At 41.0% G+C, this 27,932-nt stretch overlaps 1 long non-coding RNA gene across 1 annotated transcript; it reads left to right on the top strand.

Moving 5' to 3' along the window:
- Window positions 1-10,557: 10,557 nt before the first annotated feature.
- Window positions 10,558-27,865, top strand: LOC145858938 (uncharacterized). Its single transcript, XR_014379325.1, has 6 exons — window positions 10,558-10,754; window positions 11,840-11,887; window positions 12,414-12,485; window positions 14,383-14,480; window positions 17,436-17,472; window positions 26,539-27,865. It is a non-coding gene; the product is annotated as an uncharacterized LOC145858938 (long non-coding RNA).
- The last annotated feature ends 67 nt before the right edge of the window (window positions 27,866-27,932 follow it).

Genomic DNA, 27,932 nt, shown 5'->3' with positions numbered 1-27,932 from the left:
CATGCTAAGCCCTTTCTCCTGGCTAGCTAAAGAGGCCCATCAGCCACTCCTGGGCTACAATACCCGGACCCCTTCTACTGCCGGTACGGGGGACGGAACCCCACCGATCCTTCACGACTGGACTACGACGTAATCTGCTTCGAGGGGGTACTCAACTGGCCTCTACATCGCGATGTCCCCTGAATGCCCATCTGTTAGCCGCGGCCCGCTAGCTGCTAGCCGCGGCCCGCTAGCTGTCCAGAGCATATTGGACTGTTAGCTGTATAGATCCATCGGCCAATTTCTTGGGCCACTATACCTATTTTGCCAATTGGACTTGGACCCCTCTGCTGATCGGAACCCTACTAATCCATCACGACTGGTCTATCGACGTCACCGCACAGACTTTCCTCAAACTTTCCTCTGAGACGTCCCTCAAAGGCCCTTCTGCTAGCTTGCTAGCCCCGGCCTTCTAGCTGTCTGAATCGCCGTGTCTCCAGCCAGCCCAACCACTCACTGGACCCCTATTGATCACCCGGCTACGCATGCCTCTCCTTAATATCAATATGCCTTGCCCATTACTGTCCTGGTTAGTGATTATTGTCTTATTTCACTGCAGAGCCTCTAGCCCTGCTCAATATGCCTTAACCTACCATTTCGTTCCACCTCCCACATATGCGGTGACATCACCTGGTTTAAACGTCTCTAGAGACAATATCTCTCTCATCATTACTCAATGCCTAGGTTTACCTCCAATGTACTCACATCCTACCATACCTCTGTCTGTACTTTATGCCTTGAATCTATTCTATTGCGCCCAGAAATCTGCTCCTTTTACTCTCTGCTCCGAACGCAGTAGACAAAGTCCTGATGGCCTTTAGCCGTACCCTTATCCTACTCCTCTGTTCCTCTGGTGATGTAGAGGTTAATCCAGGCCCTGCAGTGCCTAGCTCTACTCCAACTCCCCAGGTGCTCGCATTTGTTGACTTCTGTAACCGTAAAAGCCTTGGTTTCATGCATGTTAAGACCATGGTGCTTGCCTACGGAGCTGTGAGGGGAATGGCACCTCCGTACCTCCAGGCTCTGATCAGGCCCTACACCCAAACAAGGGCACTGCGTTCATCCACCTCTGGCCTGCTGGCCCCCCTACCTCTGCGGAAGCACAGTTCCCACTCAGCCCAGTCAAAACTGTTCACTGCTCTGGAACCCAAATGTTGGAACAAGCTCCCTCACGACGCCAGGACAGCGGAGTCAATCACCACCTTCCGTAGACACCTGAAACCCCACCTCTTTAAGGAATACCTGGGATAGGATATAGTAATCCTTCTAACCCCTCTCCCCCCAAAAATATATAGATGTACTATTGTAAAGTGGTTGTTCCACTGGATATCATAAGGTGAATGCACCAATTTGTAAGTCGCTCTGGATAAGAGCGTCTGCTAAATGACGTAAATGTAAATGTTAACATTAGAAGCCTCCTCCCAAAAGTTGGTTTTATTCACTGCTTTAGCACACTGCCAACCCGGATATCCTAGCTGTGTCTGAATCCTGGTTTAGGAAGACCACCAAAAACCATGACATTTCCATCCCTAACTATAACATTTTCCGACAATATAGAACTGCCAAACAGGGTGGTGTTGCAATCTACTGCAGAGATAGCCTGCAGAGTTCTGTCTTACTATCCAGGTCTGTATCCAAACAATTCGAGCTTCTACTTTAAAAAAAATCCACCTTTCCAGAAACAAGTCTCTCACCTTTGCCGCTTGCTATAGACCACCCTCTGCCCCCAGCTGTGCCCTGGACACCATATGTGAATTGATTGCCCGCCATCTATCTTCAGAGCTCGTGCTGCTAGGTGACCTAAACTGTGACATGCTTAACACCCCGGCCATCCTACAATCCAAGCTTGATGCCCTCAATCTCACACAAATGATCAATGAACCCACCAGGTACAACCCCTAATCCGTAAACACGGGCACCCTCATAGATATCATCCTAACCAACTTGCCCTCCAAATATACCTCTGCTGTTTTCAACCAAGATCTCAGTGATCACACCTTTCTAATCGACCTGGCCCGGGTATCCTGGAAGGATATTGACCTCATCCCGTCAGTAGAGGATGCCTGGTTATTCTTTTAAAAGTGCCTTCCTCACCATCTTAAATAAGCATGTCCCATTCAAAAAATGTAGAACCAGGAACAGATATAGCCCTTGGTTCTCTCCAGACCTGACTGCCCTTGACCAGCACAAAAACATCCTGTGGCGTTCTGCATTCGCATCGAATAGCGCACGTGATATGCAACTTTTCAGGAAAGTTAGGAACAAATATACACAGGCAGTTAGGAAAGCTAAGGCTAGCTTTTTCAAGCAGAAATTTGCATCCTGTAGCACAAACTCAAAAAAGTTCAGGGACACTGTAAAGTCCATGGAGAATAAGAGAACCTCCTCCCAGCTGCCCACCGCACTGAGGCTAGGAAACACTGTCACCACCGATAAATCCACTATAATTGAGAATTTCAACAAGCATTTTTCTATGGCTGGCCATGCTTTCTACCTGGCTACCCCTACCCTGATCAACAGCCCTCCACCCCCCACAGCAACTCGCCCAAGCCTCGCCCATTTCTCCTTCACCAAAATCCAGATAGCTGATGTTCTGGAAGAGCTGCAAAATCTGGACCCCTACAAATCAGCCGGGCTAGACAATCTGGACCCTCTCTTTCTAAAATTATCCACCGAAATTATTGCAACCCCTATTACTAGCCTGTTCAACCTCTCTTTCATATCGTCTGAGATTCCCATTGTCATGACTGTCCTGATCATGTCAGGTTACAGGAGACCACAACCCTACAGATTATCTCTCAACCCCCAACAGAGGAGGAGAGATCTAGGAGTATGAGGATGTGGGGGTTTTATGACCCCTCACGCCCATGATAAAGCTTGGGCCACAGAGAAATTCCTTTGGCCTCACTATGGAGAACTGGCCTCAGGACATTAAACATGCAATAGAGGGACTTTGGAACAATGGTTTCCGTCAGCCACAATGGTGGTCAGGACGATAGATGGAATATGAAAATGTATGTAATTTTTGTACTGTTATTAAAGGTTAAGAGATGACGTTATTATGAAAACATTGTACCTTTAAGAGTTTTCCCAGTATATGCCTGATGTTTATACATTGTACGTTGTGTGGAAAATATCAAAATCAAAGAGAATGTTTTGGTAAGGATGAAATGTGAAGTTAGTGTCTAAAATTGGATTTGAGTAAAATCTAGGCCTTGCTCTTAACTTGGTACGCCCAGAGAATTGCCCTAAAGGCGGTTACGCCCACTTCTGACCCGAGGGTATAAGACAGGAGAGTGAAGAATTAACATGCAGTCTAAAGTGACCCCAGGCTGCAGCCACGGTCAAAATGGTCAACGAACCCCAAAACGAAACACAAGGAAGAAGACAAAGGAATCTTTTTTTACACAAGCTACGGATGAGTAGCTGTGTCTAAGCGGGTCAATTCAAGCCGAACCACCTAGCCTCCACTCTCCATCGAATCGTGGTATCTACGCTGTTTCATTCCTACGCTGTGAGCTCTGAGCTACAGAGCTGCCTCCCTCAGACGTCACTATCAGAGAAAGGGGGAGAAATCAGACCACTAAGCCAAGAGGACACTGACATTGTGAGGACAACCAGAGAGTTGCGCCGGAGAAGTGCGTCGTTGAGACGCCTAAACGACCCACGCGGAGCTTCCCACCTGAGACCTCCAACACGTAATTAAATCATTATATTCTGACCCATAAGAGCAGCAGTTCGGGGCAAGGCTAGGTTTAAATAAGCATAGCTGACAAATGAACCAAAATGTATATTTCTCTCGTGTACTTTCTTTGTTTCTCTCTCTTTTAAATCCCCATTTTGGGTAACACGTGCCATAGTGTGTTGGCCCGTTATACTAAGTCCTAATCAATAGCCTAGACTGTGTTTTGTGTATGTGTATTTTTATCATCATTTTAGCTTGCTAGTAAATAAATAATCAACTAAGATTGGTGTGGTAAACTCATATAATCCGGGTAAAATAATAACCCGTCGCACACCGATACAGAAACAACACGTACATAACAAACAAACAATCACCGACAGAGAAATGAGGGGAAGCAGAGGGTTAAATACACAACATATAATTACTGGGATATGAAACAGGTGTGTAAAGAGACCAGACAAAACCAATGGAAAATGAAAAACTGATCAATGGAGGCTAGAAGGCCGGTGACGTCGATCGCCGAACACCCCCCGAACAAGGAGGGGCATCAACTTCAGTAGAAGTCGTGACACCCTGACTAACCTGTGCCCCCGCACATTGACTCTGTACTGGTACCCCCTGTATATAGCCTCACTATTGTTATTTTACTGCTATTCTTAAATTATTTGTTACTTTTATTTATTTTTTTTAAATTTAAAGTATTTTAAACTGTATTGTTGGATAAGGGCTTGTAAGTAAGCATTTCACTGTAAGGTCTACACCTGTTGTATTCAGCATTTCACTGTAAGGTCTACTACACCTGTTGTATTCAGCATTTCACTGTAAGGTCTACTACACCTGTTGTATTCAGCATTTCACTGTAAGCGTCATGATTTTACGGTGTTCCTCTTAGCACCCAGAGGGCTTTTCAATCGGCTGTAAATGTAGTCTATCCATGCTACCGATTATTAACGCCAAATACGTGGTTTTATCATTCGGCACATGTGACAAATAAAATGTGATTTGATGCTACACATCACAACTGCTGCTACCAGGCTCTTATTATGGTAGATAAATACTGCACAGTTTGAACACTTGCCCCCCAATCTCGCTTCCCCAAAACACATGTACATTTTGGACTATAAATTTAGCCTTCCAGTGTTATAGCCATTTACTTTATGTTCGTATTCTTATATTTGTATTATTTCTTATTGTATTGTCGAAGGAACCTGCAAGTAAGCATTTCCTTTGACGGAGTATACCTTGTGTATCCTGTACATACAACTAATAAAACTTAACTTGATTAATGGGGTGTGTCTGTGGCAGGGCTGTCCAAAAGACAATGCAGGTTATATCATTACCAACCTAGTCAGCTAAAGTCAATGTTTTATCTCATTTGAGATCACACACACAACCATTCACAGGAAATACAAGTTATTAGGGGTTCAAGCAGCAAAGCTGGGTGAAATCCTATTGTATTTGTTGCCATTATACGTCATCTGTAACGTCACATTAAAATGATAATGGTGCAACCTTTCATGGTGGCAAAGGGTCAAGGTTCCCACCCTCTCATGCATTGCCATGCCAATTGGCCACATTTAGTAGCACTATAATAATTGATTTAAGAACCTCTTCGATTTAAAGTCCTTTGTTTAGGAGACCTGTGTGGTTCTGGTACCGGTTCCGACTGACATTTTCCTTATAAATCGATCTGTGGACACCGTAGATTGAAATGGCTTGCATTGAGTGGTAGCCCTGCTTCTCAAGGCCACAGGAGTATATCTCTTCCGCCTGTGTGAAGTAGGATGTGAAATCTAACACCACTTGAAGCTGGGATGGCGCTCCTATCATGTCATTCACTCTGCCGACTGTCCAACTCCTGGCTGAAGGAGTTGCTATTGACAAAGCACATGCCTGCAAACCTTACATTGTAGCACAGTAGGAGAGAGTGGTTTTGTCACTCTAGCACATTCAGAGATCGATTTATAGCCAACTTTATCAAAGTCATCTAAAATAATATATTTTTTATAAAAAACACTCATAGACGGACCTCATTTAATATGAGATGAAAGGAAAGTTCCTAACGAGTTCAGGAAGCGAAGCTAGAGAGCTCTGTGCCGTTCACAGCGGTCGCGGCAGACTTTGTGATCAAGAGAGACCTTTTAAAAAAAATATGCACATTTTCTCTAACACTTAACATATATGTATTTTAAGGAAGGTGAAATCTTAGTCGTTTTTTAATTCGATTATAAATATTTTTAGAAAGCATAGTCATTTCAAGCCTTATTCATACAGTTTTGTTGAATAGGAAATACATCAAAATATTTCATATTTTTGGTATATTTGTACTGTGTAGTTGAGCTTGTGTCATAAAAAATGACTACACTTGAGCAATTTGTAACTCACCAGAAAGGTGAGATTTTACCTTTGTTGGAGTATGGACAATTGTGTACGGCCCTCATGATAAATAATTACTTTTGGGGATTACATAGATTGCATTTTAAATTACATTTAGTTCCATTTAACTGGCTTTAATGCAAACATTGAAAGGTCAAGCCCCTCACCCCATGTGACTTAGAGTCATACAAATAGTTACTTTGAGATGACTACAACTATGAATACAGATCCCCCAAAAATTACTACTTTTAAAACTTGTTGAATACTGATCTCAGAAAGTAATTAAGATTAAGTAAGATCTGAGTAGTGACAACTTTTCAGAAACTACACTTGCCTTCACAATTATTAGGAAAATTGTATTCCTCAGGATTAATTTTATTGTTGAACAAACAAACATGAATGTTTAACAAAGGAAAAGTGAGTTTTGTCTTTCTCAGGGGGAATATACAGTATAAGTATGCACAATTATTAGGCAACTATGTATTTTTATTTCACCTTTATTTAACCAGGTAGGCCAGTTGAGAACAACTAGTGTGCAGAATTATTAGGCAACTAAATTACAAAAATAATTTCTCCCAACTCACTTGGGTATTCTCCATTTTTAGAGTAAGCGCAACAAAGAAGTAACACAAAATGACAATTAAATAATATTTTTGGCCTTTCAAAAATATTCAGTGACCAATATTCAGTGACCCTTCCTTTCAATAACTGCCATGAGCCTTCCATCCATGGAGTCTGTCAGTTTCTTGATCTGTTCACGATCAATTTCCGCTGAAGCAGCAACCACAGCCTCCCAAATGCTGTTCAAAGAGGTGTATTGTCTTCCCTCACTGTAAATCTCACGTTTGAGAAGGGCCCACAAGTTTTCAATAGGATTTAAGTCAGGTGAGGAAGGGGGCCAGGTCATTATTCAGGCATCTTTGAGGCCCTTGCTGGCTAGCCAAGCAGTGGAGTACTTGGATGCATGTGATGGAGCGTTGTCCTGCATTAAGATCAAGGCCTTCCTGAATGCTGAGGACTTCTTCCTGTACCACTGCTTGAAGAAAGTATCTTCCAGAAACTGGCAGTAGGTTTGGGAGTTGAGTTTCAGTCCATCTTCAACCCGAAAAGGTCCAACTTTCTCATCCTTAATGATAGCAGCCCATATCAGTACCCCCTCCTCCACCTTGCTGGTGCCTGACTCGAAGTGGTGCCCTGTGTCCATTACTGATCCAGCCACGGGCCCATCCATCTAGTCCATCAAGAGTCACTCTCATTTCATCTGTCCATAAAACCTTTGAAAAATCTGTCTTCAGGTGTGTCTTTACCCAATCTTGACGCTTCAACTTGTGAATCTTATTCAGTGGTGGTCGTGTTTCAGCCTTCTTGACCTTGGCCATGTCTCTGAGCACTTGACACCTTGTACTTCTGGACACTCAAGGTAGGTTACAGTTCTGGAATATGGTGGCACTGGAGGATAATGGGTTCCTGTTAGCTTGACGTTTAATTCTTCTCAAGTCTTTTGCAGTTAATTTGCGCCTTTTCTTCTCCATGCGTTTTTTTGCGCCCCAGTTGACTATTCACAACAAAACGTTTGATTGTCCGGTGGTCATGCCTCAATAGTTTATCTATTTCAAGAGTGTTGCATCCATCTGAAAGGCATTTTACAATTTGTGACTTTTAAGTGTCATTAAAATCAATTTTTTGTCCCATTTTACCCGAGGTAATGAGGCTGCCTAATAATTATGCACACCTTGATATAAGGTGTTATTCACTTTCGCCACACCCTCCCTCATTACACAAGTACATATCACCTGAAAATTATTGCATCCAATAAGCATTCAAGTTTATATGGTTTGGAGTTGGAAAATGTGCATAGAAATAATGTTAAATAAAAAGATCAGAATACTAATTTGCCTAATAATTGTGCACGCAGTGTATTGGATTGGCAGGGCTGTATCTGCAACTGCATGTTGAAGATAGTAATATAATGAACAGAGCACAATCTCCTATACCTTTCCAATCTATCTGACAGTCATATTTTGATCAACACAATACATATCTATCTGAACATTTTGTCAATTATAAATACATTGGGATGCTCAACTAGTGTTTAAATCACTTTTTCAACCATGTCATGGAAAAAGTTGAAAGCTGCATTTAATACCTGAAAATAGTGCAGATGAATTCAAAGCCATTTGTAAACATTGCAAACAGCAAGTTGGACACTTAATAAAAAGTCTGAACCTCTTTGTCCATCTGAGAGGAAGTGTTCTTGTTTCAAACCAACACTATACCCATCAAACTCAACCCTCGATCTTGAAACCAGTACCGCTGTGTTTTTTCACTGCTCTAATCAGGGACTGATTTAGACCTGGGACACCAGGTGGGTGCAATTAATTATCAGGTAGAACATATAACCAGCACGCTCCTGACCTCGTAGGGTCAGAGTTGAATACCCCTTCACTATACCATCTTTAAAGGTATAGTTTACTCAGAATACAAATTAACATGATTTTCTTTGAACCTTGGCTGTAGATGATTGAAGGCGGCAGTTTTTGGTTAAGTTTCCTTTCGACACTTCATAGCCATATTTTGTTACTGTTATCATTCTCAGTAACATATAACATTAAAGCGTTCTTATGCCTGTGTAATAACATTTGAATTGGTTTTGGAGCAACATTTTCTAAACAAGTGGTTACATAATACTTTGGTAATAGCATTTTCTTTGTAAGAACTAAAGGTTTTCTTAACTACTGTAGATGAGGAATAGTGACTGTTCCTTTTTTCACTCCATTATTATGCAAATACACTCTCAGAAATAAACTTTTAGGTTTGTTCCACTTGCCACTGTGTTGGTACCCTGTAAGGTCCTCATTAGTCATTTTAGTAATTGGTAGATAATTGTATACCAATTCATACCTCAGGACCTTTCTTATATATCATCCACAGGTGCAAATGTGTGCTTTTAGACAATTTTGCACAATGACAAAGCCTTATCTCCCTAGAAAAGAACCACAATTATTCTCTACCATAGACCACTTAAACTGGTACAACACTTCCACTCAAGGGTGACCAAAAATAAATAACTGAAAGCCACAACCACACTTAGTCACACTTCCAATATAATGTCCCAGTGTGCCTTGCCTTTTCAAGTGAATTCTAGAGTTACCACCAATGACAGTATTTGTTACTGACAGAGACATGGGTTGTTGAATTTCTTTATTTTCAGTCCTGTGGCCTTCACCAAATGAGTTCTTGGGTGTATGTTATCATTAAAATGTAATTACTTATCTCATAAGGCCTTATTGTGGTCCCGTGTGGCTCAGTTGGTAGAGCATGGTGTTTGCATCGCCAGGGTTGTGGGTTCGATTCCCACGGGGGACCAGTACGGGGAAAAAATAAAATAAATAAATGTATGAAATGTATGCAGTCACTACTGTAAGTCGCTCTGGATAAGAGCGTCTGCTGAATGACTAAAATGTAAATGTATTTTGATGTTTTATGGGCCACATCAGGCCTGCAAGTAGGGTTGCAAAATCCACGTAACTTTCCCAGTAATCCTGGTTGGTTAAAGCCAAAGTTTGGTTATCCAACTGCTTATCTTAATTGGAGTAAGGTCAATATGAAAGTAAACATATGCCGAATAAAACACCTGTTTTCTTTTTAGCAATCTTTCCAGTTATTAGGACATGTAAATGGCTTAATCAGTGTTCCAGTGGTGTATTTGATCTGGGCAGGTGCTAGCACCAGCTGAGCGAGCCTCCCTTTTTAGCGCAAGTGAAGTCAGTTCAGAACAAATAAAAGTTTGCGAATTAGTAGTAGTTTTTACATACAAACTTTATATGTCCTAACTCCAAGTCAAATAAGCTTCCCAAAAACAACACGGTCACTGTGGTAGAACGTTTATTTTGATTGGTAATTTTCTGCATTTATCAAAAGTCCCATCAGGTAGCCTGATCTCAGACGTGTCCATGTAAACAGGATTATTAGGGAAATCCTTCTTCTTGCAAAGCATGTAAACATTAATTAAACTATTATATTATTCTGACTATCCACAGTAATCACGTTATTGTGTGCATGTATCTGTACTCATTGGCTCATAGCGGCCATATTGTCTGAGCTAGAGTCCTTAAAGTAGTCAACATCATTGAAAATTGTCTAGAATACATCAAAAGCATGTTGCATGGTCTTTTAGACTGAGCTCTGATATTTGGCAAGCGTGGTAATGAGTACAGAAATAGCTCATCCCAGGGTAATGTGAGCAATTTTTAGTGATGGTGGTCTTATGGGGCCAAATTCTGAACCTCGGCATGGATGCTTGCAGCTATATTTAGAGTTGAATTTGAATGAATGTTAATATTTTTGGTGACCGGGTACAGTACTTGTTAGACAGGTTCATTGTGGTAGGAGTGGCTTTTGAATATATTTTGAATATTTGAAACTTCCTTCTTCACTTTCACCTTCACTTTCCCCGATGTGACCGGTCACGGATGGACATGTATTTTTTGAAGCTTTGTTTTTGTAATATATTGATTTAATATTTTAGTGTGTAGATTTCTTTTTGACCATTACCATGGATTTTCTGGAAACATGACCCAACACATTGGCCCCTCTAAGAACGATTACCCATCAAATCTGATCAACTGGTGTTTTGTCCACAAGATGGAAAAAGGTAACTTAATGTTATACTTAATAAGTTCTTTGGATTTATTTTAAGTACTAAACAAAAGTACTTCTTAATTACTGGTTTACAACACATAGCCAACTATTAACAACTTGAAAAAAGAATACAAATTATGATTGAATGATGATGTAAATAATGACAATGCAGAAAAGCTTAGGGAAAAAACCCAGGAATACGTTTTCAACAGCACTAACTTCGTTGAAAAGGTGAAAGAAAACATTTGTTAAATAAAGGTAAAATAAGATTGTACTTCAGAAGTTACATACAACACACAGATGATAAACCATACACACCTTTGAATCCGGACCACAGGTGTCGCTTGTGTGTCACAATAATTATGGATCGACATATCGTGGCTTCTTCCGTTTCCGGATTTGCTCTACGAGTGCACGTGCCATTTTTCAGTCCCGAAGAACTATGGTAATGTTAATTGTACCTAAAATTATTGATATATTTGGCTCACATGCAGACAGAATGATAGGACAGAGCCCTCAAGAATGATTTGCATGATTTGTTTTGGCTCTTGTCAGACGCAAAAATGTTGATTATTGGCTCGGTAAACGTAACGTTCCCGTTGAAGTTATAGGCCGACATTCCTTTAATTTGAGGACAACTGCTATGGAAATGTCCTCCATATAGTATTGTTTGTTTGTTCATGTAGCACTGTTTGGTAGCTTTTTCCTTAACACGCAAGTATGTACAGTATGTTAAACACTAGATCAGTAGATAAAGATTGTTTAGCCTACGCTACTTGTGTTAGCATGCTAGCCATACCTAGATAACATATCCTGTGATTTTTTCGATACAGCATCCAGGGTAGAATATCTTCACTATGTATCTCAGAAGTATGACTTCTTTGTTCTACAGATGAACAATGACAAATGTATATCTGATCGTGTATCAATATAATAGATTGTGTCTTTAAGAAAACAGTAGGTTTTATTTTTTCCATTACGTTATTTGTACCAGGAAGAATGGTTCCTCATTGTCTGTTACATTCCACAGTCTTCCAACAGAAATACAACATTACTTCATGTAAAGTTACAATCTAATTGTTGACTGTTGTTTTGTAGGGTCAATGTCATAGCAAACCCCTGCAGAAACCAAAGGGCAGGGTCAAAGTGAGTACAACCTTCAGTCTTCTGATCTGACCTGCTGGGATATATCTTAATAACCCAGCACCAATAACCAAGCATTAACAACACAACCTTGCTCTTTTTAAGGAAACCAACCCAAATAAGTGACCCAACACCTGCAACCCAGCAGTTAGGTCAACCAAACAAACAGTACTTTTTTTGTGTAGGTTGTTGTTTGAGGAACACTTTCTAGCCTGCAGGTATAATGCTTTATCATGCACTTATAATGCATTGTAAGACTTGTCATGAGTCAAGTTTATTTGTCATGTGTACTTGACTCATGACAAGTCTTACAATGCATTATAAGTGTATCATAAAGTATTATACCTGCAGGCTGTTCATAATGTTTGGCACGTTCATAATGCCCTATTATCATCTCACGGCACAGAAAAGACCCAGAGCTGTGCAGTGCTTCCTGTGTATATACCAAATGATCGCTCATGGTCAAGTGAAATAGTCCATACTCATACGTTTCTTTCCTCAGCATTGACCGTTTTGTGTTGTTTTACAGAGCAGGCATCGTGACCACCCAAGGGCTGATCCTGGAGTCAACGTGGGACCCTCTGAGGAAACACAGCCTCCTGTAAGAAACACATTGTTATTGTTATTATGTTAATTTACCGTGGCCTAGTAATGTAATAATTTTTTATCTACAAAGATTTATTAATCGAGGACCCTCGGCACTCTAAAATATGCTGGGTTAAAAATGACTCAATTTGTTTTTAACACATGTTGGGTTATTTTCACCCAGCATTTGGGTCACAGCCCATTGCCAGAGCCAGAGGATTTTGTTGTTGATGCTGGGTTATTGAGCTACGATCAGAGATGGGCAGTATTTCTGTTACATGTATTTGAAATACGTATTTTAATTACTTCTGAGTATTTTGCATTACACTGGGCTGAACTACACTCCAATGTATTTTGCATTACACTGGGCTGAACTACACTCCAATGTATTTTTGCATTACACTGGGCTGAACTACACTCCAATGTATTTTGCATAACACTGGGCTGAACTACACTCCAATGTATTTTGTAACAAGATACTTTCGAAAGCTGTCATTTGTATATTCAAAATATAAAATACTTTTCTATACCATTTCTTTATAGCAGGTCACAATTTTGTGACCCTCTTTCACCCTATATTGGTATCAAAAGTCTGATGATCCTATGGTGTGATAAGAGCTTCTACTAAATGAACTAAATGTATATGTAAAAATGAACAATTGCAAAGCATGCCGGGTGTTATTCTAATGAACTCCGGCCCAAAACAAGGCCAATTAAAATATGCAGTGTGCTTTGCTGTTGTTAATTTTCACATACATTTACAATTTTGTGAACTTTTTAACTCAGCATTTTTTAGAGTGTGGTTGCTTCTGTAATGGTGGTGTATGATGAACTGACATTTCCCAGAAACATACTGCCTACAGTAAGAAGCAAATGTTTTAATTGTATTTTGAGTTTGTTCAAACATATTTTCTGTCCATTTCCTTGGTCCAAGATTGCACATCTATGCAGTACTGTTGTCAAGGTAAAATAATGCACAGCAAGAATAAAAAACGTACTTACACATTGCGGCTACAAAGGCCTTCATCGGGGTGAAGATTGTGTTTTTTAAATTCTTGCTATGCATAAGCCGTAAATGATAAAGGCTTAAAAAATGTTCACTACATGAGAGTGCCTCGGTTACTTCAGGAATTTTTTGGCCACATTGTTTACAATCCAGCATCAACTACTGTTTATTCCATGTATGTTAACCTATGAAAGAGTACCTTATGGTATACACCTATAACCAAAGAAATCATCCTCTCCTGTGTCTTTAACCTAATGTGGCAGGTAGCCTCAAGGTTAGAGTGTTGGCCAGTAACTGAAAGGCCTCTGGTTTGAATCCCTGAGACGACAAGGTGAAAAATCTGTTGCAGTGCCCTTGAGCAAGACCCTTAACTCTAATTTCTTCAGGGGCGTTGGACAATGGTGGCCCCACTCCTGCAGATGTCTAAAGGGGAGTTGTGATATGCCAGAAACACAAATCCGTTACACACAACTGTGTAACAGGACAAATATAAGCTGCACCTAATTAATATTTTCTTGGTGTGTTGACAACCATCTGGGTGTGCCTGGAGTGATGGTCTACAACAAGTGAACCTGTCCCGTACATATACAGCCTACTGTAAGAAACACATTGTTTCATTATATTTTCCATCCATTCTCCTGCTCTAAGATTTACAAAAAAAAGCATCACACATTCCTATCTTTCCCCACTTCTAGCTTTACTAGGTGGTTCATTCGGATCCCCATTAGCTTTGGCCGAACAGCAGCTTTTGTGTGTCATTTCACAGTCCCTATTGTGCAATGAGATGTTGTTTTCTATGTTTTGTTGAAGGTAATTTGCTTTAGTAATTGGAGATGGAAGGGAGTTCCATGTGATCATGGGCTCTGTATAATACTGTGCGTCTCTGTGACTTCTTGACTGTGTGCAGGTTCAGTGTGTTAACAACCCGCTGGGTAATCCTGGAGAGGTGGTCTACGACCTGTGGACATGTCCCATGAACCAGACACATCTTCATGGAGAGAGGAGGTATGACCATGTTAACACCTCTCTGATTTAGGAGGGAGCTGGGAGAAACCTCTCACTCAGCTGTATGTCTCTACCTATCACAGAAAAACCACATGAATTTTAAGCAATAACATGAAAACGTGATCTTGTGTGATCTCATTTGATCACTTGATTTTATGGGATAACGTGTAAAATAATCCCCCCAACAAAATGAGGGAACTAAGACCCCCCTCCCCCCACCTTCGACAGCACCCCAACCCAAAACATCTTCCCGCGGCCATGATAACGTGAGCGCATGTGATAACAGGTCTCTGAGCATAAAATAGATATGGCTCCAGACTTATTGGCAAGAATAAATTCCTGCATTTTGCTAAAAACTGCCCAGAATCAAGTAAACAGTTGTCCAGTTATTGCCACCAACATTACGTTAATATAAAACTAGCAGTGCTCAAGGATACTTGACACAGAGTATACATGAATGCTTGGGGATTTGAACTTGCAACCTCTTGGTTGAGCGCATCAATGGTTCTGCAGTGCCACCAGGTTCCTACTCATTACTCGGAACATATATTAAGACACTCCAAAAATAAGGGTGTGGTTAGGTTGTTCCCTGGGGTGCAAAAAAGTCAAAGGTACACTTCACAGGTACACATATTTATTTTTATTTAACATTTATTTAACTAGGCAAGTCAGTTAAGAACAAATTCATATGAGTTCAAATGGTACATTTCGGTACCTTGTAGGTATAATGGGACAGTTTTCTACCCAATATTTTGAAAATAAGGTATGGTCATCAGAGCACTTTGTTAGGTGGGGGCAATGTACTGGTGGGGCTCATTAGCATAGTTGGGGGAGTGGTCAAATATATGTGTATTTGTGCCAACAGTCAGTGGAAGTGTTGTAGCAGTTTAAGTGTTTGATGGTTATGCCAATGCAAATTGAGCATCTCCTTTGACACTGTCTGTTCTGCAAATGTATGTGTTACTGATGAGTGACAATGCAAAGAGGTCATTGTACATTTTCCAGTCATTTAATGGCAACTTGTTGCTGTGAATTTGTAATTTCTTAACTGGAAATTATTTGTCAGTAAGTTATTGTACAATTCACAATAACTTACTGGCAAGACATTTGCCATTAACCTACAGGCGTCTTGCTGACTCTAGCAATACATGCAGGTAACCTACTGTGCCTTCCCTGAGTCTTCTGTTGACAGCATGGAACATTACTTGCTAATTAGCAGCATACCGTAGCAGTGGCAGCCTATCAGAATATTGAAGGCGTGGCTTTCAGCTACTTGTAGCTCTTTTTGGTCTCCCAAGAGAGGGGATGCCATCCCAGTGAATGTGCTCAATTGTATTCTGTTCATAAACAATAAGGTTGTAGAGTGTCAGTTCTCCAGCCTTGTTAAAGGCTGACTGACATAAGTGCATGTTATACCAAAGATCCGTTCACTATTTCATTTATAGCTGGTCACTATGTCATTGTAATAGTCACTTCCCTGACAAACCGTCTAGTCAGTGAGTGTGACATATTACATACAATAATTTACTGCCAAATTTACAATAACTAACTTGCAGCTAGTTGACAGTAAGTTATTTAAAATCAAACATTAACTTTCTGTGAACCCGCTGGCATTAAGCTACTGGAAAAAGCACATTAAAACCCCATAACAGTGCAGCTCTTGATTGTCACAAGTTCTTACCAGGGCCGACACCAAATCAAATCAGTAGAAGCTGTTTAGAAGCCTCTTGGACCTAGACTTGGCTCACTGTTCAGTTAAAGTATGACCCCACGTGGGATTTGAACTCACAATCTCTGAAATTGAAGTGCACTGTACTTTCTTCTGCACCACAAAGTCTATAGCGTTCCTATACACATTCATTACATATAATACATCTCTGCACTTAGCAAAAGAGTGGCATTTATATATATTTTTTAATGTAACTAGATACGTCAGCTATGAACAAATTCTTGTTTGCAATGACAGCCTGCACCAGGCACACCCAGATGACATTGGGTCAATTGTGCGCCGCACTATGGGACTCCCAATCATGGCCTGTTGTGATACCGCCTGGAATTGAACCAGTGTGTCTGTAGTGATGCCTCTAGCACTGAGATGCAGTGCCTGAGACCGCTGCGCCACTCAGGAGCCGTCTGTGCTGCTTTTTTAGTGATAAATTAATCTGACTATTCTCTCATCATTGATTTAATTTACTTGTTTCAGCAATTTGAAGGTTTTCTGTATAGTTGTCTAATGATGGTGGGGCATAATATTCTGTATAGTTGTCTAATGATGGTGGGGCATCATATTCTGTATAGTTGTCTAATGATGGTGGGGCATCATATTCTGTATAGTTGTCTAATGATGGTGGGGCATAATATTCTGTATAGTTGTCTAATGATGGTGGGGCATCATATTCTGTATAGTTGTCTAATGATGGTGGGGAATAATATTCTGTATAGTTGTCTAATGATGGTGGGGCATCATATTCTGTATAGTTGTCTAATGATGGTGGGGCATCATATTCTGTATAGTTGTCTAATGATGGTGGGGCATCATATTCTGTATAGTTGTCTAATGATGGTGGGGCATCATATTCTGTATAGTTGTCTAATGATGGTGGGGCATAATATTCTGTATAGTTGTCTAATGATGGTGGGGCATAATATTCTGTTTCAATGTTACGCCTCAATCACTTTGAGAAACTATTATATTTATCTTGAATTTATTTTTCACAAAGCTGAGATTCACTTTGAAGTCCAAAGTGTAGGACTACAGGTGAAGTCTATTATTGACACAAACATGGTGGTGGTGTAGTGGCAAGATTGAAGTGCTTTGAACCAATAGGTTGTGAGTTCAAACCCAGGTGAGGACAGGTTGAATAATAATAACTGTGAAATCATGTGATTTTTCTATAAGGACTGTTTAATTATCTATTGATTTATGTTGCTTGGTTCTCATTTGTGTTTTTCTAGTCAGATTAACGATGAAGATCCAGAGGAACCCATGGAGGTAAACTGACACACACTCTGTGCCTTTATTTTATAATTTAATACAATGCCTGTTTCATATATTTGGGGGGGGGGTTAAAAGGCAATTCCACCAAAGTAATGCAAGTCTATTGACTGTTCAGTGACGAGTAAAATGGGAAACTGAAGCAAAGATCATACACCAAGACATAACCTCTGTGGTTAATGGTAATAGTGAGAGATTAGCATGTCTTGGGGGTATGATCTTTGACCCTCTGTAACATTCTCACTCATCATAATTCACAATTCATTCAGGATTATCCCTAATCTTAAAAAAAAGAAGTGTATATATATATATATATATATATATATATATTTTTTTTTTTTTTATTAACAAAAAATCAATACAGGAAGTACATGTGGGAACACAAGTATATATAAATAATATACAAAGGACAATTGTGCTAGGGGGTACTATATCACATTACTCAAGGACCTTATTAAGGGATATACATACACTTATTATTCTAACAGCTTTTTTGTTAGTAAGAAAATGTGGTGTTTTGTTTGTAAGATATTATTTTGGAACCAATATTCTAAAAACAAAGAAACCAACTAGCTGCAACATGAAGCTAAGGCCACTAAAAGTAGAGAAGACATGTCGAGGAATAAAATTCCACATAGAAGTGGGTCTTCTTAGGAATTGTTTTATCCAATTGATCTTAAAAGTATTATTTAAGGTAGTAAAGTCCAGAAAATTCAGCCCACTTTTCTCATAAGTGTTCATTACAACAGTTTTCCTAATGTAATGGGTACGGTTTCTCCACAGAAAGTTGAAAAGCATCTGGTCTATCTCCTTGATTATTTTGCCATCAAGATATAAAGACAGAGCGCCATGTATTAGCCTAGAGATAGCTCCAGCCTTCGTTAGTAGGACTCTTCCTTTTAAAGAGAAGTCCCTCTGTAGCCATTGATTTAGCTTCTTCTGGGTTTTTTTAATAAGAGGGTTAGTAAGCCTCTAAATCAAATCAAATGTATTTATATAGCCCTTCTTACATCAGCTGATATCTCAAAGGGCTGTACAGAAACCCAGCCTTAATCCCCAAACAGCAAGCAATGCAGGTGTAGAAGCACAGTGGCTAGGAAAAACTCCCTAGAATGGCCAAAACCTAGGAAGAAACCTAGAGAGGATACAGGCTAGAGAGGATCCACCTAGAGAGGATACAGGTGGCCAGTCCTCTTCTGGCTGTGCCAGGTGGAGATTATAACATAACATGGCCAAGATGTTCAAATGTTCAAAATTACCAGCATGGTCAAAGAATAATAATAATCACAGTAGTTGTTGAGGGTGCAACAGGTCAGCACCTCAGGAGTAAATGTCAGTTGGCTTTTCATAGCCGATCATTGAGAGTATCTCTACCACTCCTGCTGTCTCTAGAGAGTTGAAAACAGCAGGTCTGGGATAGGTAGCACATCGGGTGAGCATGTCAGGGTTCCATAGCTGCAGGCAGAACATTTGAAACTGAAGCAGCAGCAAAGCCAGGTGGACTGGGGACAGCAAGGAGTCATCATGCCAGGTAGTCCTGGGGCTCAGGTCCTCCGAGAGAGAGAAAGAAAGAGAGAAAGAGAGAAATAGAAAGAGCATACTTAAATTCACAGAGGACACCGGATAAGACAGGAGAAATACTCCAGATATAACAGACTTACTCTAGCCCCCCGATACAAACTGCTGCAGCATAAATACTGGAGGCTGAGACAGGAGGGGTCAGGAGACATTGTGGCCCCATCCGACGATACCCCCGGACAGGGCCAAACAGGCAGGATATAACCCCACCCACTTTGCTAAAGCACAGCCCCCACACCACTAGGGGGATCTCTTCAACCACCAACTTACCATCCTGAGACAAGGCCGAGTATAGCCCACAAAGATTTCCGCCACGGCACAACCCAAGGGGGGGTGCCAACCCAGACAGGAAGACCACGTCAGTGACTCAACCCACTCAAGTGACGCACCCCTCCTAGGGAAGGCATGGAAGAGCAATAGTAAGCCAGTGACTCATAGGGTTAGAGGCAGAGAATCCCAGTGGAGAGAGGGGAACCAGCCAGGCAGAGACAGCAAGGGCGGTTCGTTGCACCAGTGCCTTTCCGTTCACCTTCACACTCCTGGGCCAGACTACACTCAATCATAGGACCTACTGAAGAGATGAGTCTTCAATAAAGACTTAAAGGTTGAGACCGAGTCTGCGTCTTTCACATGGGTAGGCAGACCATTCCATAAAAATTGAGCTTTATAGGAGAAAGCCCTGCCTCCATCTGTTTGCTTAGAAATTCTAGGGACAATTAGGAGGCCTGCATCTTGTGACCGTAGCGTACGTGTAGGTATGTACGGCAGGAACAAATCGGAAAGATAGGTAGGAGCAAGCCCATGTAATGCTTTGTAGGTTAGCAGTGAAACCTTGAAATCAGCCCTTGCCTTATTAACAGGAAGTTGGTGCAGAGAGGCTAGCACTGGAGTAATATGATCAAATTTTTTGGTTCTAGTCAAGATTCTAGCAGCTGTATTTAGCACTAACTGAAGTTTATTTAGTGCTTTATCCGGGTAGCCGGAAAGTAGAGCATTGCAGTAGTCTAACCTAGAAGTGACAAAAACATGTATTAATTTTTCTGCATCATTTTTGGATAGAATATCTCTGATTTTTGCAATGTTACATCGATGGAAAAAAGCTGTCCTTGAGACAGTCTTGATATGTTCGTCAAAAGAGAGATCAGGGTCCAGAGTAACGCCGAGGTCCTTCACAGGTTTATTTGAGACGACTGTACAACCATCAAGATTAATTGTCAGATTCAACAGAAGATCTCTTTGTTTCTTGGGACCTAGAACAAGCATCTCTGTTTTGTCTGAGTTTAAAAGTAGAAAATGTGCAGCCATCCACTTCCTTATGTCTGAAACACAGGCTTCCAGCGAGGGCAATTTTGGTCCTTCACCATGTTTCATCGAAATGTACAGCTGTGTGTCATCCGCATAGTAGTGAAAGTTAACATTATGTTTTCGAATGACATCCTCAAGAGGTAAAATATATAGTGAAAACAATAGTGGTCCTAAAACGGAACCTTGAGGACCACCGAAATGTACAGTTGATTTGTAAGAGGACAAACCATCCACAGAGACAAACATATCTTTCTGACAGATAAGATCTAAACCAGGCCAGAACTCGTCCGTGTAGACCAATTTGGGTTTCCAATCTCTCCAAAAGAATGTGGTGATCGATGGTATCAAAAGCAGCATTAAGGTCTAGGAGCACGAGGACAGATGCAGAGCCTCGGTCTGACGCCATTAAAAGGTCATTTACCACCTTCACAAGTGCAGTCTCAGTGATATGATAGGGTCTAAAACCAGACTGAAGCATTTCCTATACATTGTTTGTCTTCAGGAAGGCAGTGAGTTGCTGCGCAACAGCTTTTCCTAACATTTTTGAGAGGAATGGGAGATTCAATATAGGCCGATAGTTTTTTATATTTTCTTGGTCAAGGTTTGGCTTTTTCAAGAGAGGCTTTATTACTGCCACTTTTAGTGAGTTTGGTACACATCCGGTGGATAGAGAGATGTTTATTATGTTCAGCATAGGAGGGCCAAGTACAGGAAGCAGCTCTCTCAGTAGTTTAGTTGGAATAGGGTCCAGTATGCAGCTTGAAGGTTTAGAGGCCATGATTATTTTCATCACTGTGTCAAGAGATATAGTACTAAAACACTTGAGTGTCTCCCTTGATCCTAGGTCCTGGCAGAGTTGTGCAGACTCAGGACAACTGAGCTTTGGAGGAATATGCAGATTAAAAGAGGAGTCGTAATTTGCTTTCTAATGATCATGATCTTTTCCTCAAAGAAGTTCATGAATTTATCACTGCTGAAGTGAAAGCCATCCTCTCTTGGGGAATGCTGGTTTTTAGTTAGCTTTGCGACAGTATCAAAAATACATTTTGGATTGTTCTTATTTTCCTCAATTAAGTTGGAAAAATAGGATGATCGAGCAGCAGTGAGGGCTCTTCGGTACTGTCTTTCCAAGCTAGTCGGAAGACTTCCAGTTTGGTGTGGCGCCATTTCCGTTCCAATTTTCTGGAAGCTTGTTTCAGAGCTCGGCTATTTTCTGTATACCAGGGAGCTAGTTTCTTATGACAAATGTTTTTAGGGGTGCGACTGCATCTAGGGTATTGCATCTAAGGTTAAATTGAGTTCCTCAGTTAGGTGGTTAACTGATTTTTGTCATCTTATGTCCTTGGGTAAGCAGAGGGAGTCTGGAAGGGCATCAAGGAATCTTTGGGTTGTCTGAGAATTTATAGCATGACTTTTGATGATCCTTGGTTGGGGTCTGAGCAGATTATTTGTTGCGATTGCAAACGTAATAAAATGGTGGTCCGATTAAATTTACATTTTACATTTTAGTCATTTAGCAGACGCTCTTATCCAGAGCGACTTACAGTAGTGAACGCATACATTTCATACATTTTTTTCCCCGTACTGATAGTCTAAGATTATGAGGAAAAACATTAAGATCCACAACATTTATTCCATGGGACAAAACTAGGTCTAGAGTATGACTGTGGCAGTGAGTAGGTCCGGAGACATGTTGGACAAAACCCACTGAGTTGATGATGGCTCCGAAAGCCTTTTGGAGTGGGTCTGTGGACTTTTCCATGTGAATACTAAAGTCACCAAAAATTAGAATATTATCTGCCATGACTACAAGGTCCGATAGGAATTCAGGGAACTCAGTGAGGAACGCTGTATATGGCCCAGGAGGCCTGTAAACAGTAGCTATAAAAAGTGATTGAGTAGGCTGCATAGATTTCATGACTAGAAGCTCAAAAGACGAAAACATCTGGGGTTTTTTTGTAAATTGAAATTTGCTATCGTAAATGTTAGCAACACCTCCGCCTTTGCGGGATGTGCGGGGGATATGGTCACTAGTGTAACCAGGAGGTGAGGCCTCATTTAACACAGTAAAGCCACAGCTTTATTTGTCAGTAAGTTATTGTACAATTCACAATAACTTACTGGCAAGACGTTTGCCATTAACCTACAGGCGTCTTGCTGACTCTAGCAATACATGCAGGTAACCTACTGTGCCTTCCCTGAGTCTTCTGTTGACAGCATGGAACATGTTTCAGTCAGGCCAATCACATCAAGATTGTGTTCAGTGATTAGTTCATTGACAATAACTGCCTTGGAAGTGAGGGATCTAACATTAAGTAGCCCTATTTTGAGATGTGAGGTATCACAATCTTTTTCAATAATGGCAGGGATGGAGGAGGTCTTTATTCCAGTGAGATTGCTAAGGCGAACACCGCCATGTTTAGTTTTGCCCAACCTAGGTCGAGGCACAGACACGGTCTCAATGGGGATAGCTGAGCTGACTACACTGACTGTGCTAGTGGCAGACTCCACTAAGCTGGCAGGCTGGCTAACAGCCTGCTGCCTGGCCTGCACCTTATCATATTGTGGAGCTATGGGAGTTAGCGCCCTGTCTATGTTCGTAGATAAGATGAGAGCACCCCTCCAGCTAGGATGGAGTCAGTCACTCCTCAGCAGGCCACGCTTGGTCCTGTTTGTGGGTGAGTCCCAGAAAGAGGGCCAATTATCTACAAATTCTATCTTTTGGGAGGGGCAGAAAACAGTTTTCAACCAGCGATTGAGTTGTGAGACTCTGCTGTAGAGCTCATCACTCCCCCTAACTGGGAGGGGGCCAGAGACAATTACTCGATGCCGACACATCTTTCTAGCAGATTTACACACTGAAGCTATGTTGCGCTTGTTGACCTCTGACTGTTTCATCCTAACATCGTTGGTGCCGACGTGGATAACAATATCCCTATACTCTCTACACTCGCCAGTTTTAGCCTTAGCCAGCACCATCTTCAGATTAGCCTTAACGTCGATAGCCCTGCCCCCTGGTAAACAGTGTACGATCGCTGGATGATTCGTTTTAAGTCTAATACTATGGGTAATGGAGTCGCCAATGACTAGGGTTTTCAATTTTTCAGAGCTAATGGTGGGAGGCTTCGGCGTCTCAGACCCCGTAACCGGAGGAGGTGAGACCAGAGAAGGCTCGGCCTCTGACTCTGACTCGTTGCTTAATGGGGAGAACCGGTTGAAAGTTTCTGTCGGCTGAATGAGCGACACCGGTTGAGCATTCCTACAGCATTTCCTCCAGAAGCCATGAGAAAGTTGTCCGGCTGCGGGGACCGTGCGAGGGGCTTTATACTACTAACGTTATCTGTACTTACTGGTGGCACAGACGCTGTTTCATCCTTTCCTACACTGAAATTACCCTTGCCTAACGATTGCATCTGAAGCTGGGCTTGCAGCACAGCTATCCTCGCCATAAGGCAATCATTCTCCTGTATATTATGAGTACAGCGACTGCAATTAGAAGGCATCATGTTAATGTTACTACTTAGCTTCGGCTGGTGGAGGTCCTGACGTACCACGTCCAGATTTGTGCCAACAGTCAGTGGAAGTGTTGTAGCAGTTTAAGTTTTTGATGGTTATGCCAATGCAAATTGAGCATCTCCTTTGACACTGTCTGTACTGCAAATGTATGTGTTACTGATGAGTGGCAATGCAAAGAGGTCATTGTACATTTTCCAGTAATTTAATGGCAACTTGTTGCTGTGAATTTGTAATTTCTTAACTGGAAATTATTTGTCAGTAAGTTATTGTACAATTCACAATAACTTACTGGCAAGACGTTTGCCATTAACCTACAGGCGTCTTGCTGACTCTAGCAATACATGCAGGTAACCTACTGTGCCTTCCCTGAGTCTTCTGTTGACAGCATGGAACATTACTTGCTAATTAGCAGCATACCGTAGCAGTGGCAGCCTATCAGAATATTGAAGGCGTGGCTTTCATCTACTTATAGCTCTTTTTGGTCTCCCAAGAGAGGGGATGCCATCCCAGTGAATGTGCTCAATTGTATTCTGTTCATAAACAATAAGGTTGTAGAGTGTCAGTTCTCCAGCCTTGTTAAAGGCTGACTGACATAAGTGCATGTTATACCAAAGATCCGTTCACTATTTCATTTATAGCTGGTCACTATGTCATTGTAATAGTCACTTCCTTGACAAACCGTCTAGTCAGTGAGTGTGACATATTACATACAATAATATACTGCCAAATTTACAATAACTGACTTGCAGCTGTTATTGAAAATCAAACATTAACTTTCTGTGAACCCGCTGGCATTAAGCTACTGGAAAAAGCACATTAAAACCCCATAACAGTGCAGCTCTTGATTGTCGCCGACGCCAAAACAAATCAGTAGAAGCTGTTTAGAAGCCTCTTGGACCTAGACTTGGCGCTCCGGTACCGCTTGCCGTGCGGTAGCAGAGAGAACAGTCTATGACTAGGGTGGCTGGAGTCTGACAATTTTTAGGGCCTTATTCTGACACCGCCTGGTATAGAGGTCTTGGATGGCAGGAAGCTTGGCCCTGGTGATGTACTGGGCCGTACGCCCTCTTTAGTGCCTTGCGGTTGTCATACTATTATACTAAATTATTCGCACATGTACCCTAAAACGGTACTGACCAGTACCATGTGAATACCTTTCTGTACCTCTGAAGGTACCTTATGTTATTGAGATTTTTGTAAACCAGGGAACAACACTGTACTGTAACCGTACTCTTATTTTTGAGAGTGTGTGGATATATGTTCTTGGTATCAAATAATTATCTGGTGGCACTTCTGAGACATTAATGCAATCCAGACCAAAAGGTTGCAAGTTCAAATCCAGAGAGCATTTGTGCACACTTAATGTCAAGTGTACTGAGCACTGCTACCTTTTTGTTGGTGTTTTCAGATGTTCGCATAATTATTGACCTGATTCTGGGCAACTTTTAGAAATGTATTCTTGACAATAAATTTGTGGCTGATCTCTGTCATGGCCACAGACCAGGTGCTGTAGCAGGAAATTCAGATCGCTGGCATCCCCCCTTACGGAAAAACCACATGATTTTACATGTGGAAAATCACATGATTTGGTTTCAGAACACATCATGTGACATTTCAGATGTGAAAACAGGTTTTTGGAGCACATCACGTGACATTTCACATGTGAAAAACATTTGATTGCATGAAATTCATGTGGTTTTTCCATAAGGGTGAGGACCATGTTAGGATGTTTAAGAATTTCTCAAAACATTGGTTCTACCAGTCGTCAGGACGTAATGGGATGGTTCTTAATGGTCTCAATCCATCCCAAACCATTATAAGTAAAATAATGAAATGGTTGTTTTAAAGTTAGAGGTTCACTGTTCAGCTAAAGTATGACCCCATCTGGGATTTGAACTCACAATCTCTAAAATTGAAGTGCACTGTACTTTCTTCTGCACCACAAAATCTATAGCATTCCTATACACATTCATTACATATCTGCACTTAGCAAAAGAGTGGAATTAAGACATATTTGTAATTTATTTAGGTAAGTCAGTTAAGAAAAAATTCTTATTAACAATGACGGCCTGCACTGGCCACACCCAGACGACATTGGGCCAATTGTGCGCCGCCCTATGGGACTTCCAATCATTGCCGGTTGTGATACAGCCTGGAATCAAACCAGGGTGTCTGTAGTGATGCCTCTAGCACTGAGATGCAGTGCCTGAGACCGCTGCGCCACTCAGGAGCCATCTGTGCTGCTTTTTTAGTGATAAATTAATCTGACTATTCTCTCATCATTGATTTAATTTACTTGTTTGAGCAATTTGAAGGTTTTATGTTTAGTTGTCTAATGTTGGTGGGGCATAATATTCTGTTTCAATGTTACGCCTCAATCACTTTGAGAAACTATTATATTTATCTTGAATTTATTTTTAACAAAGCTGAGATTCACTTTGAAGTCCAAAGTGTAGGAATACAGGTGAAGTCTGTTATTGACACAAACATGGTGGTGGTGTAGTGGCAAGATTGAAGTGCTTTGAACCAATAGGTTGTGAGTTCAAACCTGGTTGAGGATAGGTTGTTTAATAATTATGTGATATCATGTGATTTTTCTGTAAGGACTTTTTAATTGTCTATTGAATTATATTGATTGTTTCCCATTTGTGTTTGTCTATTCAGATTAACGATGAAGAGGAACCCATGGAGAACATCTGACACACGCTGTGTGCATATTTTATCATTTAATAGAATGCCTGTTTTATATATTTGGTTTTTTTTAAAAGGCAATTCCACCAAAGTAATGCAAGTCTATTGACTGTTCAGTGATGAGTAAAATGGGAAACTGAAGCAAAGATCATACACCAAGACATAACCTCTGTGGTTAATGGTAATAGTGAGAGATTAGCATGTCTTGGGGGTATGATATTTGACCCTCTGTAACATTCTCACTCATCATAATTCACAATTCATTCAGGATTATCCCTAATCATTGTAGCATCCACATTGTCAGTGGCGTCATTAGGCCTTGGCTTCCGAGGCGGTTTTTGATGGTAAAAGAAAAATGTCAGGCTGATATGCACTATAGATTTCATTAAAAAAAAATGTTTTACTGACCAATTCTTTAATAACCAAATATACTGTGCTAGGTAGTAGCAGGCACTGCAAGAAGCCCCTGGAGTGACACGGTGTCCGCTGTGATTGGTCGAGATATCCCAACGCGGTGGACTGCTCATGTCCCTTGACCCCACCCCTACAGCACCGGTTAGATGGAGACGTCATCACTCAGAATAACGCCTGTCACTCAGTTAGTCTGCAGCGTAGCATTAGTGCTCAGCGTCCTTAGGCTATTGGGTTTCAGTCAGAGTTATTTAATTGTATATTTAAGGAATGAGCAAGATAAGGGTGTTGCTATAAATCATGATATTGGGAAAAGTGTATTTGATTTGGCTTTCGTTTCTTGGCTGACTAGCTGATTAGCTACTGGCTGGTTAGCTAGCTGATATTGAAGAGATGAGAACGTTTTTTTGACTGAAGCACATATCTTCTGACCGTGACACAGTGCCCCCCTGAGGACTGAAGCTGAACTTTACTACAACAACATATTTAACCCTGTTTGAAATGTGTAATGTTGAGGTGGTAGAACTGACGGTGTTGTGCCGAAAAGCTCCCCCCTGACAGAATTCTCCACTTCCTTCGCGTAAACGCGCACGCACTCAATTCTTCATTGCTGCGACTTGCCTGCTAGTTGAGATTTCTGATCAAGTTAGGCTGCGTTTCATTTGATTTTTTATGTCGGTTTGATCACGGAGGAGGCACTAGTAATGTCTGCAGTTTCCGGTTTGGCTATTTGTTTCAAGTGTATTAGCCTATCTATAAATCTCTGCCAAAATTCGTCATCTCTCCCATGTCATATTCGACTAGTAGTTGTTCTGAAATGTTTATTGCTTGCTTACATTTTACTCCCTCTTCTATGTTTAATATAACACACATACATTAATTATTCTTATCGTTTGCCAATCCTGACGTGAAGTTTGTTCTATAGAAAGTATTTGACTCTGATGTGTGCCACAGAA

The sequence above is a fragment of the Salmo salar genome, chromosome 11, assembly GCF_965601325.2.
Source record: "Salmo salar chromosome 11, fSalSal1, whole genome shotgun sequence".
Lineage (NCBI taxonomy): Eukaryota > Metazoa > Chordata > Actinopteri > Salmoniformes > Salmonidae > Salmo > Salmo salar.
The sequence above is the reverse complement of the archived record's forward strand: the minus strand, read 5'-3'. Positions and strand labels throughout refer to the sequence as shown.